Genomic DNA, 12,044 nt, shown 5'->3' with positions numbered 1-12,044 from the left:
TGTACCGTTTACTATGCTAAATGTAGTACAGACTTGCTTACGGTACCATTTCAACACTGGAAATAGTACGTATGTCTGAGCGAAGCCAATTGGAAGCACGTACCTCTTAGTGAAGCTAATTGGGAGCACATACCCTCTGTCTTGTTGCGAAGCCGATTGGAAGCAGTACATATATACCTCTGTCTGCTAAAGCTAATTAGAAGCAGTACCCCAGGCAGAGTGGTCCCAATTAGAGGCAGTAACTCTGAGCGAAGCCAATTGGAAGCATGTACCTCTGCAAAATTTGATTAAACACTATTCAACAAATTTTATTTAACATTCTTTTTAAAGTTTACCTTCATACCTTCTTTTATTTTTTATTTATTATTTTCCCTCCTGTTGACATTGTGAAGTGCAAATTATCACTTCTTCATGTTGTACTCTTTAGTTTTTATTCTGATGAAGGTGCCATAGAAAATAAAACATACCAATATAGTTAAATTACTCCAACAATTCCTCAAGTCTTGTTATAAGTATTATCATAAGTGAATCTTTTATAGACCATTCAAATAAAAAAATAAAAAATACTATGCATTTTGCTGATTATTTATTTTACTTGGAATTTCACTTAATGTAACTTAAAATGTAAAATACCATTTATATTTTTTTTGTCTAGCCTTCGACTTTAGTTGAAAAAAATGAGACATAGTCATCCTTCATTCTGTCGGCGTCGGCGGTGTTGGCGATCACAAATATTCACTCTTTGGTTAAAGTTTTGAAATTTTAATATCTTTCTAAAACTATTCTGGATTTCTACCAAACTTGGACAGAAGCTTGTTAATGATTGTATCCAGAAGTAAATTTTGAAAATAAAACAAACTAATTTTTCCATATTTTACTTATAAATGCCAGGATACAATACATTCACTCTGTGGCTAAAGTTTTTAAATTTTTAATAAGTTAATGCTATCCTGGATAATGTACCAATCTTGGACAGAAGCTTGTTTATGATCAAAAGCTAGTATCTAGAAGGAAATTTTGTTAAAATTTTGTATTTATTTATCCCTATTTTACTTATAAATGGACTTCCAGTTTTCCTTCCAGTAATATAAAATACAGTCTGCAGTAAAAGTTTTTAAAACATTTATGAGATTCATAAACGTTCCTGGATTTTTACCAAACTTGGACAGAAGCTTTTTACATTCAAAAGATACTACCAAGAGGAATATTTTTATTGATTTTCCCCCCTCATTTTTGTTGAGCCTGCAATTGACAGCAAAAGTAGGCAAGACACTGGGTTCTGTGGCACCCTTACAATTTTTTTTTATGATCAATGCAATTGAATGAGAACATAAACTAGTTTGAACCTAGCCTTCTATCCTGGGTTGGGAACCCCCTCTCTTTAGAAATGGCTGGATCCACCCCTGTAGGGGATGGGGGTGTGTTCAATAATTGCATTTTTATCATTTGAAGATGGAAAAAAACCTATTTAAGTTATTACATGACATTTGTTTCCTCTCCAAATGGACAAAATGAGCTGTTTCCTGTAAGTCTGTGTATTAAATGGAGCTGGTTCCGTATTGACTGTTATCCTCCATTTAAGGAACCAGTCATTCCAAAAGGTTACCTTGTGTCAGTCCATCTCTATTAATGTCAGGATATCTGTGTTTTCACTTTTCCAACAGAAGTCATAGGAAGCCAATCTTATAAAATAAAAAAAATTTTGATATCACCAATCTAAATTCTATCTAAAACTTAATTTGGGAAAAAAAACATCACTTTTTGGTTTGTTAATTTCAGAACTATTTTTCTTAATGTACTAAAGTTTAAACTAAATTAATGAAGTATTGCATGCAATTTGAATATGGACAATTACTTTTTATTTCAAAGAATCAGTATTTTTATCATCTTTGAGTTCACTTTTACATTACTAAATTTGGTCCTTTGTGTAAATATTTCATAAATATTTCACTATATAGCACCATTTTGCATAATATTTGTATTTTATATTTTCAGTGTTTCTGCACCATCGAAACATTGCAGAAAGATTGCACACATGTTGAAGTTGTGTATTTCCTAGTATGAAATTGCTTGAGGAGTTTTCCCCCATTTTTTCAATCTGCAGTTTGAAATGTTTATAATTTTTTCGAATTTTTCTTGAATTGGGAGCTTTTTATATAAAACTTTTTAAGGAGGTAACAATTTTTGTTTTGAACTCATATCTTTGGAACTCTCATAATGAGCATGCAAATTGATTAAGGTTGATTGTCATCACCAAATTGCACAACTGAGCTACCTCAGGCTATCATGATCAATTTTTGGAGTATAATTTTCATGCCTATGATGTGCATGATGCAAAACTTTAAACAAGGGATATTTATTAAACTATGCTCCAAAATATTAAAAAATGTTGTGTGATTTATTGGTTTTAGTCAATTACTATTTTGTTCTTTTTGTGTTGCCTCTGTTTAAGTTTTTACATATCAGATGTCTGCTAATTTATATAAAAGTTATTGTTTTAGCTCTGTAAATAAAAAAAATGTAAACATCGTTTAAATAATAATGAGAAAGAGAAATTATGGGTACTGTGAAAAACATTTGGTCAATTTTGAAAATACAAGTTACATGTTTAAAAGCACATCTGATATTTTTACTGTTTTATGTATGATTTCAAACAATTACTTGTGTTTTATATCGAGAATTACTTCAGCTGCCATGAAAAAGAAAATATTGTGAGATGCTTTGGAACCTTCTTGGGAAAATTGTATATTTGGTGAAATACAACAGAAAGGACATTTCATTAATTGGATAAAATGGATTCAGTGAACTGATCAGTACAAAAACCAATATTGAAATGCATATAAAAGTAGCAATGGTAGCAGCTCCAAGGAAGATGGTTAAATAAATCTTCAACCAAGTCTGATGCTTTCCCAAGAAAATAAAAAGGCAAGTTTAAATAAGCCAAACATTTATATACATGCTATCGGTAATTTGATTAAAATAGAAGGCTAGTTTAAATAAGCCAAAAATTTCTATACATGCTATCGGTAATTTGATTAAAATAGAAGGCAGGTTTAAATAAGTCAAAAATTTCTATACATGCTATCGGTAATTTGATTAAAATAGAAGGCAAGTTTAAATAAGCCAAAAATTTCTATACATGCTATCGGTAATTTGATTAAAATAAGAAGGCAAGTTTAAATAAGCCAAAAATTTCTATACATGCTATCGGTAATTTGATTAAAATAGAAGGCATATTTAAATAGGTCAAAAATTTCTATACATGCTATAGTTAATTTGATTAAAATAGAAGGCTAGTTTAAATAAGTCAAAAATTTCTATACATGCTATCGGTAATTTGATTAAAATGTATATTTAGGGCATATGATAGAGTTACAGTGGAGATAATGATGTTGCTAATGTAAAATGATATTTTTGCAATTCAATGGGAGATAACTCCTAATTTACCTTTATGAGCAAAGGAATATATTTAAATCATCATTTTTGTGGAGTTGGAAATTCAAATAATAAATTTATAAGATTATTTGTTTTTTGTTTTTAATCTTTTATATTAATTTTTCAGTTATTTAGGTTATAGTAAGAGATCGGAACAATATTTTTTTAATGTCGGGGAAATTGAAATGTTATTAAAGTATATAAATTGTCAATTTTTATATTTTAGGTTCTTTCTGTGAGATGTTTTCTGGTGTGGGAATAAGACTTGGTGGTCTGATAAAGCTAATATATAGGTATGTATGTACCAGTACTGTTTTGAAAAGAAATAAATTATCAATGTATTATAAAAATACATAAAGATACATGTTTTTTACTCTCTTGGCCTTGAAATATTCAAACATTTAATTTCTGTAATTAATTTCTACTCTCACTTTTTATATGAGTACAAATACAATGTATATGTGTAGATTAAAGGCTCTAACCTGATTATTTAGTTGGATTGCTCTCTAGTCTTTTCTCAACATCTATTACATGAATATGACCCATTTCTTTATAATTTTCATAGTCATTAACAGTGATCCTTTCAAAATAATTTGGTTAACTAAGCATTTTATGTTCTTTTAAATTTCAGCTTAGCATCACAGCTTGTCTGTAAGGATTGAAGCTGGGAGTGGGCAATTGAGCTGACTTTTATGGTAAGAACCAATACAAAAATTAATGAATTATTCAGCCAAGAGCATGTAAATACCATAGAATATTATTATGCAAAGAAGTTTTATATTTTGATTATGCATAGAAGTATTATATTTAAACTGTGTAGAGAAGTGTTATATTTTAATTTTTCTAAAACTATATCTGTATATATAATCTGGAAGGTGGTAACAAGATAAGTAAACGAAATCAAAAATTATGCTGTAACTTAAAACAAATCTTTCAATCTGTTTTACGATATCTAAAATTGTCCCTGTAAATTAAGTAAATGAGATGTGGCTTTAAAATTGCTAATGAAATAAAGATTTCCCAGAGACCAAATGACATGGATGCATTCTTCTAATAGTCACTGTATGACCTTTAACAATGAACAAAACCTATACCTTTTATATAACTATGAAAGTCTGCAACATGAAAAAATGTGAAACATTATTCAAACAAGAAAACCAATAGCTTGTGATTTATGATGAAACAATAATGAAATAATAAAAAAATCCCTTGTTTGCAAAGGAAGACTGGTTGATTGTAAATTCATGTCTACACATCACTTTAAAATAATGGTAAAATCAAAGTTCTATGCATCATAAGTGCAATTGCCAGTTACATGTACTTGTTTCTTTGCATTGAATATTGTTCTGACAGATATTAGAATGTATATTTCTTTTTTCAGGTGACTTCAACTGTGGCTGCAGGAAATTATTGTGCAATTCAACTGAAACAAAAAAGAATGTAATTCAGACTATTTTTGTGTATGCATTAAAAAACAAAATTGTAAAGATTCTCCATTTTCAACAGAGCTGGAAGTTGTAGGCTAAATTGATACTTCATAATTTTACTTTATTACCTACTCAAGTTATCTTAATGATGGTCTTTGTGTATCCAAAACATTTCTAGTAGTTTTAGAATGGAGAATCTAAAAAAAAAAAAAAAAAAAGAAAAGAAAAAGAAATGTATTTTTTATAGTTTTCTGATTTGTATTATATAAATATTTATCCAATGTTTTGTAATACTTATTTTTAGCAATGTTTTAGCTCAAACAAATTATTTCAAAAGAAGCATAGTAAAGAAACATCCTGGTGAAAAAGATTGATTGATTTTTAGTGTTAAACATCACTTTCAGCAATATTGATTATATCTTGGTGGCCATTTTTTTTTATTGGTTGAGAAAATCAAAGTAATGGGAGAGAACCACCAAATTGATGTACTAAATAATTTTTTAAATGTTTGAATATTTTATATCAAATTATTTATTTTTAATTATAGCTATACCATTTTTTTGTTGTTACATATAGCAATGATGTGGAGTCCAAACAGGTGAAATTTTTGGCAAAGGGAGGTAATTTATTATTCCCCTGTTTAACTCCTTATTCTTGAAATTTCCTCATGGTAGGGAATATATAACTATTTACTTTAATTTCACATTTGTACAAGTTTTGGGTTTAATATCAGATGTATACTAGCTAATAAGGACTATTATTCAGAGTTCTGTAAATAAAAAAAATGTAAACAGAGCTCTAGATAATAGATTTGAGGGTGGGAGAAATCATGGGTTACTTCTTGTAGAATTGATTTGGTGAAATTTTCAAGATAGGAGATTAATTGAAAGTGCATCTGATATCTTTATTCATTTCTATAAATAATGTACCAAAAAATGACAGATTGACAATCAGATAATGATAACAGCCACCCTGGCAGCCAGGAGAGCAGCTCTAAGGAAGATGGTCAATAAAATCTTCAACCAAGTCTGAGGCTTTACCATGAAATTCAGAAGGCAAGTTTATTGAAGTCAAACAATTCTTATACATTTTCTAGAAATATTTTATAAAAAGCGCATATTCATCTTTCTTTTCTGCATGATAAACATCTTTGAAGAATGTATTTACCAGTTTAATATTTTGAAATACCAGTTACATTAACAAGAATTTCTATCACAATTACTGGAGTAAATCCTGAGATAGGAATTATATCTCAAGGGGAGACTAGTTTTATTAAGAGCAAGATTTGTTCATTCAATGGGAGACAACTCATTTTCATTATTCAAATTAGTTGAGTTCAGTTGAATTTCAAATCATAAAACTGACAATTTTATTTTGTTTTTCAATCTTTATAAATTTTACAGAATATGTGGATGTTATACTATTGGTACATGAAGTAAGAAATCAGAACAATTTGTAAAGTAATCTTTAGGTTGACATAGAAATTGGTTTGAAAAATTAATAAATGTGTTAATTTCTTTTTAGGTACTTTCTGTGGCATGTTTTCATGGTGTGGGAATAAGACTTGGTGGTCAAATACAGCTAATATGAAGGTAGGTACCAGTATGTTAATCCTGTTTAAAAAAAAATAATTCTATAAATAATATTATTTGGAAATAAATACTGACTGGGGTTAGAGGTTTATAAAAGTTTGGTCAACAGTAAACTCTTTATTTTATCAGTACCATATGACAATGTTCACTTGGCAAAATATGGCCTTATTATAGATTTTAAATTTTAACTTTCATCATAGAATTCCAAAAAGGCCCCAATCTGGTTCTTAAATGGATATATCAAGAGACTTATGGGGACATAAAAGAAAAAGCTTCTTTATAATACACTGTAGACTCCATCATTAGCTAAATTGGGAGATATTATCAAAATGCGAGGTTCTTACCTAAAAGCTTAAAGAATACCTTTGATCCAAAATGTTAAGTTACCTATAGGTGCCAAGGGTAATATTTAAATTACAAGACATACACTATTACTGGATCAGGGAAAGTGAATTATGCTGAAAACTGTTCTAAATTGTGAAAAATTGGACCTTAATTGGCACTTTTGCGAAAACACTAGAATTGCATAATCAAGAGGTCATAACTTTGTAGTTTATATTGTTTCATGCCAAAAAAAGAAGTGGTTATTTTGTATCAAAAATGATACCACAACAACTTATATGTAGCATTTGGACCTGAATTAAAAAAGATTAGAATCTTATGGCCAACTTTAGCCCTTTTAAACCTACCCCTTTTAAGGATTGAATTGGGTTATTGGATTGATGTCTTATCAATGTTCTCAAAACCTGTCACATGTATATAACCCATTTTATATAAAGTAGATACGATATTCCAGAAGTGACCCTTAAAAACAATTTTGATTGACAAAGCATTTTATATTTCAGGTTAGCACCACAGCTTGTCTGTAGGGATTGAAGCTTGGAAAGGGCCATTGGAGCTGAATTTTATGGTAAGAACTAAAAAAAAAGATTGAACTGTTCATCTAAGAGTATGTAAATGCACCATGGACTTTTTTATGTACACATGTAGATCTAACATTTAAAAAAAAAATCCAAATTAAAAGTTTATTTATACCGGTAATCTGGATAGGGGGATATAAGAATAAAGAGATGTTATAATATTGCCAACTACACAACTATCAATAAAGGAATCAAATTAGTCACCATAGGACATTCAGCAATAAGCAAATATCTATATGAATGTAAATAATGCAACTGGTTGAATATCACAATAGGAACTCGGTGTATTCATAATTTTAATCTCTGATGCATAACTTTGAAGGCGGATTTTTCTGAAAGCGGGATTATTAATCTTGCATATTTATCCATTTATTAAAAATTTTTAAAGTTTTAAAGTAAGCTATAAGAGGTACTGAATATGACAAAATGTGAAACAATTTCAAACAAGAAAACCAGCACATTGATTCATGAAAAAAAAAATCTAAAAAAAATAAACATGATACACACCAACCATTGGTTAGTTATTCATACTTATTTGCTAATATTTGTATAAGATATAGATTAAATTTTGATATAAACTTGATCATATGCTTTGACAGATATGTTTAAGAATATTTATTTCTTTTTCAGGAAACTTTGACTGGCTGCCACATAAAATGATTATATGATATAAAGGTGAAGAAAGTTGGTCAGAAAACTTTTGTATATGTTTCTGAAAATGTAATTTTTTACAACAAAAAAAAAAAAAAAAAAGAATGTGTAAAGATTCTCCACTTTCAAATAGATTGGAAGCTTGTATTTAAAATTTCAAAATTACTCTTACTTTTCTTGTCGTACGTGCTTATAGAAGCTGAACTTTATATGTTACATAATTTAGATCTTATTCGTTATTCCCCCAACCCCCCTGTATCTCTGTTTCATTTTTACTTTGAAAATGAAATGAATCAGAAAAAGTTTACTTGTAAACTTAATAATGGTCTGTCTAGTCCAAAGGCTTTCAGTAGGTTAAGAATGGAGAATCTAAAAAAAAAATTGAAAAAGAATATATTGTGTTTTTGTGTTTCCAAATTGTTATATAATTTTCCAACTTTTTGTTATTTTTTTGCAGTGCTTTTAGCTAAAAAAAATATAAATTATTTCACTAGAAGCAGAGTAGAACATATTGGTGAAAAAAGATTGATTGATTGATAGAATTTTGGTGAATAATGCCACTTTCAGCCCAATTTGTATTATCTTGATGGCCATTTTTTATGGGTTGAAAAAGTTGAAAAAGTTAAAAGTAACAGTAGATACCCACCAACTTTTCCCCCAGGGAACTGTCAATTCTAGTCAATTAAGCTTCGAGTCAAACACACCTACCACAGGTTGGGTTTGAATTCTCAACCTCATTTTGACATGCTAGAGATACAATAATACTTCTTAGACCACTGCCACCAAGGCCCTTAAGTAAAAGTTAGAGTACTAATAAAATTAGTTATTGAAATGTGTTGTAGTTTTTACATACCCTATTATTTTTTCATTTTAATTATGCTATATTTTGTATTGTTGTTAAATATAGGAAGGATGTGAAGTCTCGACAGGGTCATATTTTCAAGGCAAGGGGAGGTAATTCCCTTGTTATATTCCTCATACTTTAAATTTCCTAAGTGTTTATAGGGAATATAACTTTTTTTATTTAAATATTCACTTTTTCTACACATTTTCTTTAAATATCAGATGTATACTAGCTAAAATTACTATTATTTAGAGCTCTGTAAATAAAAAAAAATGTAAGCAGAGCTCTATATAAAGATATTAGATTTGGAGGGTTTGAGAAATAGTGGGTAACTACAATTGATGAGGGGAAATTTTCAAAAAAACTTGATTTTGTTAAAACTAAAGTGCATCTGATATTTTTTTTTTATACATGTATAATGTTATTTCTGAAAGCAAATGGACAATAAGATAATGAGGACATGGACCTCCTTGGCAGTTATGATAGCAGCTCTAAGGAAGATGGTCAATTATATCTTCAACCAAGTCTGATGCTTTACCAGGAAAAATCTGTGGTGAGTTGAAATGTTCCACAAAATTTATAATAATATTATTATAGACTTTTAAAACTTTTTATTTATTAAGGGTTATTGTGTGATATTGAAGATATCTGCATCATTTCATAACATTTTTTTATAACTTGTATTTAATGAAAATGTTTTCTACCTTATGTATGAAGTCAATATTTTGAAGATATTATTTAACAAATTCATAAGAAATGATACAAGGCATAATTATGTTTCTCTTCTTAATTTTATCTTTTAAACATTTTTTTTTATTTCAGGTTGTTGAAATTACAATGTTTTCCTGGTGTTGGGAGTAAGACATGGTTATCTGATATTGTTAACATGTTGGTAGGTATTAAAGCTTTTATTTTTAATAATTTTAATAGTATTTGACATCAATAAATTTTTTGAAGGTTTGAAATACTATACAATATGATGAAATACAAGTTTATTTTTTGCTAACTTAACAAAATTGAAAATGTGTTGGCGGGATAAAAAAAAACCTTTCAAAGGGCAAAAAACATAACCATTAGTTTGATTTTGAATACCAATTATTTTCTGGCAGAATTTTGTTTGTTATCTGAGAACTTTTAAACAATTTTTATGATGTACATATTTTTTGAAAGTTGAGAATAACTGACCTTGAACTTTGTTTTACAGGTTAGCATCACAAGTTTCCTTGGGGTTACTTGCTTAGGAAGTTATTAGAGCTGTTTTCAGGTGAGAATTTATTAATCAACAAACAATTTAAATTTATTTATTATACATACATATCTAATTTTAAATGCCCCTAGATATCTATATATCTATCCTAAATATATGTCAATGTAAAATGTTGTACCTTTACTTTAGAAGTGTATCTATATTTACTGATTTGTCTCTCTTGCCCTGAACAAGATTAGGCCTGAGACTACAATTAATTCCTCTATCAGTTCTTTATAACGTTTTGTCGCATTAAAACAAATTTGCTTATTTTTTTTGTCTAATTTTTGGTGTGTGCAATGTACAGTTCAAGTCCAAAAATATATGCAATTTTTACATCATACAAATTTGGCCATTACACATCCATACCCCTATAGGTAAGTCAAGAGTTGTTCCGAAAAGTGTAAATACTACTGTTTGCACCTGGCCGAATCACTCTTTCCTTATCAAAATCAGTTAAAATAAAACATCAAAAAGTTTATTTCAGCTCTCTTTTTTTATTTCCACCCCAAAAAAATAAAAATGTATGAGAAAGGGAAAGAAAAAAAATAAAGAAAAAATACACTATAATTAAAGGGGACAACGAAAAGTGGGGTCATTAATTTTGGTCTTGGGCCAGATGTGAAGGGGAGATAATCTGATATCAAGTAAAACCTAGCTATCATAAAAAAGTCATTCATATTTTCATTACAAATTTCAAAAGAATTTATTCCTACTTTTTTATCATGGAGAAAATTTTGTTTGGATCTCAGTAAGGGTCAATAAAACAACAAATAACAAAATATTCATTAAATTTTACTTTTTATTAAGTGAACTTACTAGCAGCTTCTGCATTCACTGTGTTAAATATTTCCAATAATTGCTCAGGTATTTGATGTCAAGTCTCATAATTGTAAAGTTTGGAAAATGTATTTTTGTGTATTGACAGATTTCAGTCAAATGAAGTAGCAAAAATAAGAAGAGTTTTCACATTCATTGATATGTTTTTTTTTAAATTGAATTTTATTATATACCCTTAAGATTATTTTGTAAAAATAATTAAAATTTAACTTTATTTCTTTTCAGTTGAAAGTGTAACAGTTGCTGCCTTGTATGGTAAAATCTTCAGACAATAATCCTGCAAACAATCGGATGAACTGTTACTATCTCGTTTGGAACAATCTGTAGACAGTAGTCTTGTAAGCAGAATGAGTTTTTAACAAATTGTATTTTTATTGCTGTATTGAATTTCAAATTATAGATTTTTTTTTATTTATATTACTTGCATTCAATTATTGTTTTGTGATTGATGAAAAATTAAACTGAAATTATTGTTATTTGAGGGGTCCCAAAGGTATGCCAAATGGTTTCTCAAAGTACCCACAAGACGTACATAAGGTTTACATATATTTTAAAGTTATGTACATGTAAGCCTTACAAGTGGTTTGTGAAATGAATTTTGTCGGTAACACAATCCAAAATAGTAGGATTTTGATGGCCAAACACTATGAAAAGAGAATATGAGACTAAGTCCCCTGTTAAATATTTTAACTCCTCTAAGTTTTTGACCCCAAATAAAAATGTTTGGGTTTTGGGTTGGGTTTTACTCCACTGACTGCCTAAGAGGGGACCAGGCAAGCCCAAGTGATTCCCTTTATTATAATCAACAATTTTTTTCCCACAAAAGGGGGGGGGGGGCTTTAAACCGCCTCTGCAATGTGCAGATTTGTGTTTTCTGTCTGTTTGTCCATCATCATCTCTTATCCACGGCTTATAAACTATTGGTAGATTTTCATTGAAACTTTTAGATTATCTTCTGTAACTAATGGCAGTGTGTATTTTGTTTTATGATAATGAAATTTTGGGGTTCCCAATTGAAAGAATGGACCTTTTAAATACTTTGTTTTAACTTTTGGAAGCATCTCCTAAAATGAGTTCATCATATGAAGG

General features: G+C 29.0%; 2 long non-coding RNA genes across 2 annotated transcripts; both read left to right on the top strand.

The window, feature by feature from the left end:
- The first annotated feature begins 3,627 nt into the window (after positions 1 to 3,627).
- Positions 3,628 to 5,085, top strand: LOC139488447 (uncharacterized). Its single transcript, XR_011656005.1, has 3 exons — positions 3,628 to 3,728; positions 4,067 to 4,130; positions 4,817 to 5,085. It is a non-coding gene; the product is annotated as an uncharacterized lncRNA (long non-coding RNA).
- A 3,558-nt stretch (positions 5,086 to 8,643) lies between these two features.
- LOC139488429 (uncharacterized) lies at positions 8,644 to 11,637 on the top strand. The gene is made up of 4 exons (XR_011656001.1): positions 8,644 to 9,422; positions 9,692 to 9,761; positions 10,074 to 10,133; positions 11,181 to 11,637. It is a non-coding gene; the product is annotated as an uncharacterized lncRNA (long non-coding RNA).
- The last annotated feature ends 407 nt before the right edge of the window (positions 11,638 to 12,044 follow it).

Source organism: Mytilus edulis, chromosome 9 (genome assembly GCF_963676685.1).
Source record: "Mytilus edulis chromosome 9, xbMytEdul2.2, whole genome shotgun sequence".
Lineage (NCBI taxonomy): Eukaryota > Metazoa > Mollusca > Bivalvia > Mytilida > Mytilidae > Mytilus > Mytilus edulis.
This window is presented reverse-complemented; position numbering and strand designations above follow the sequence as displayed.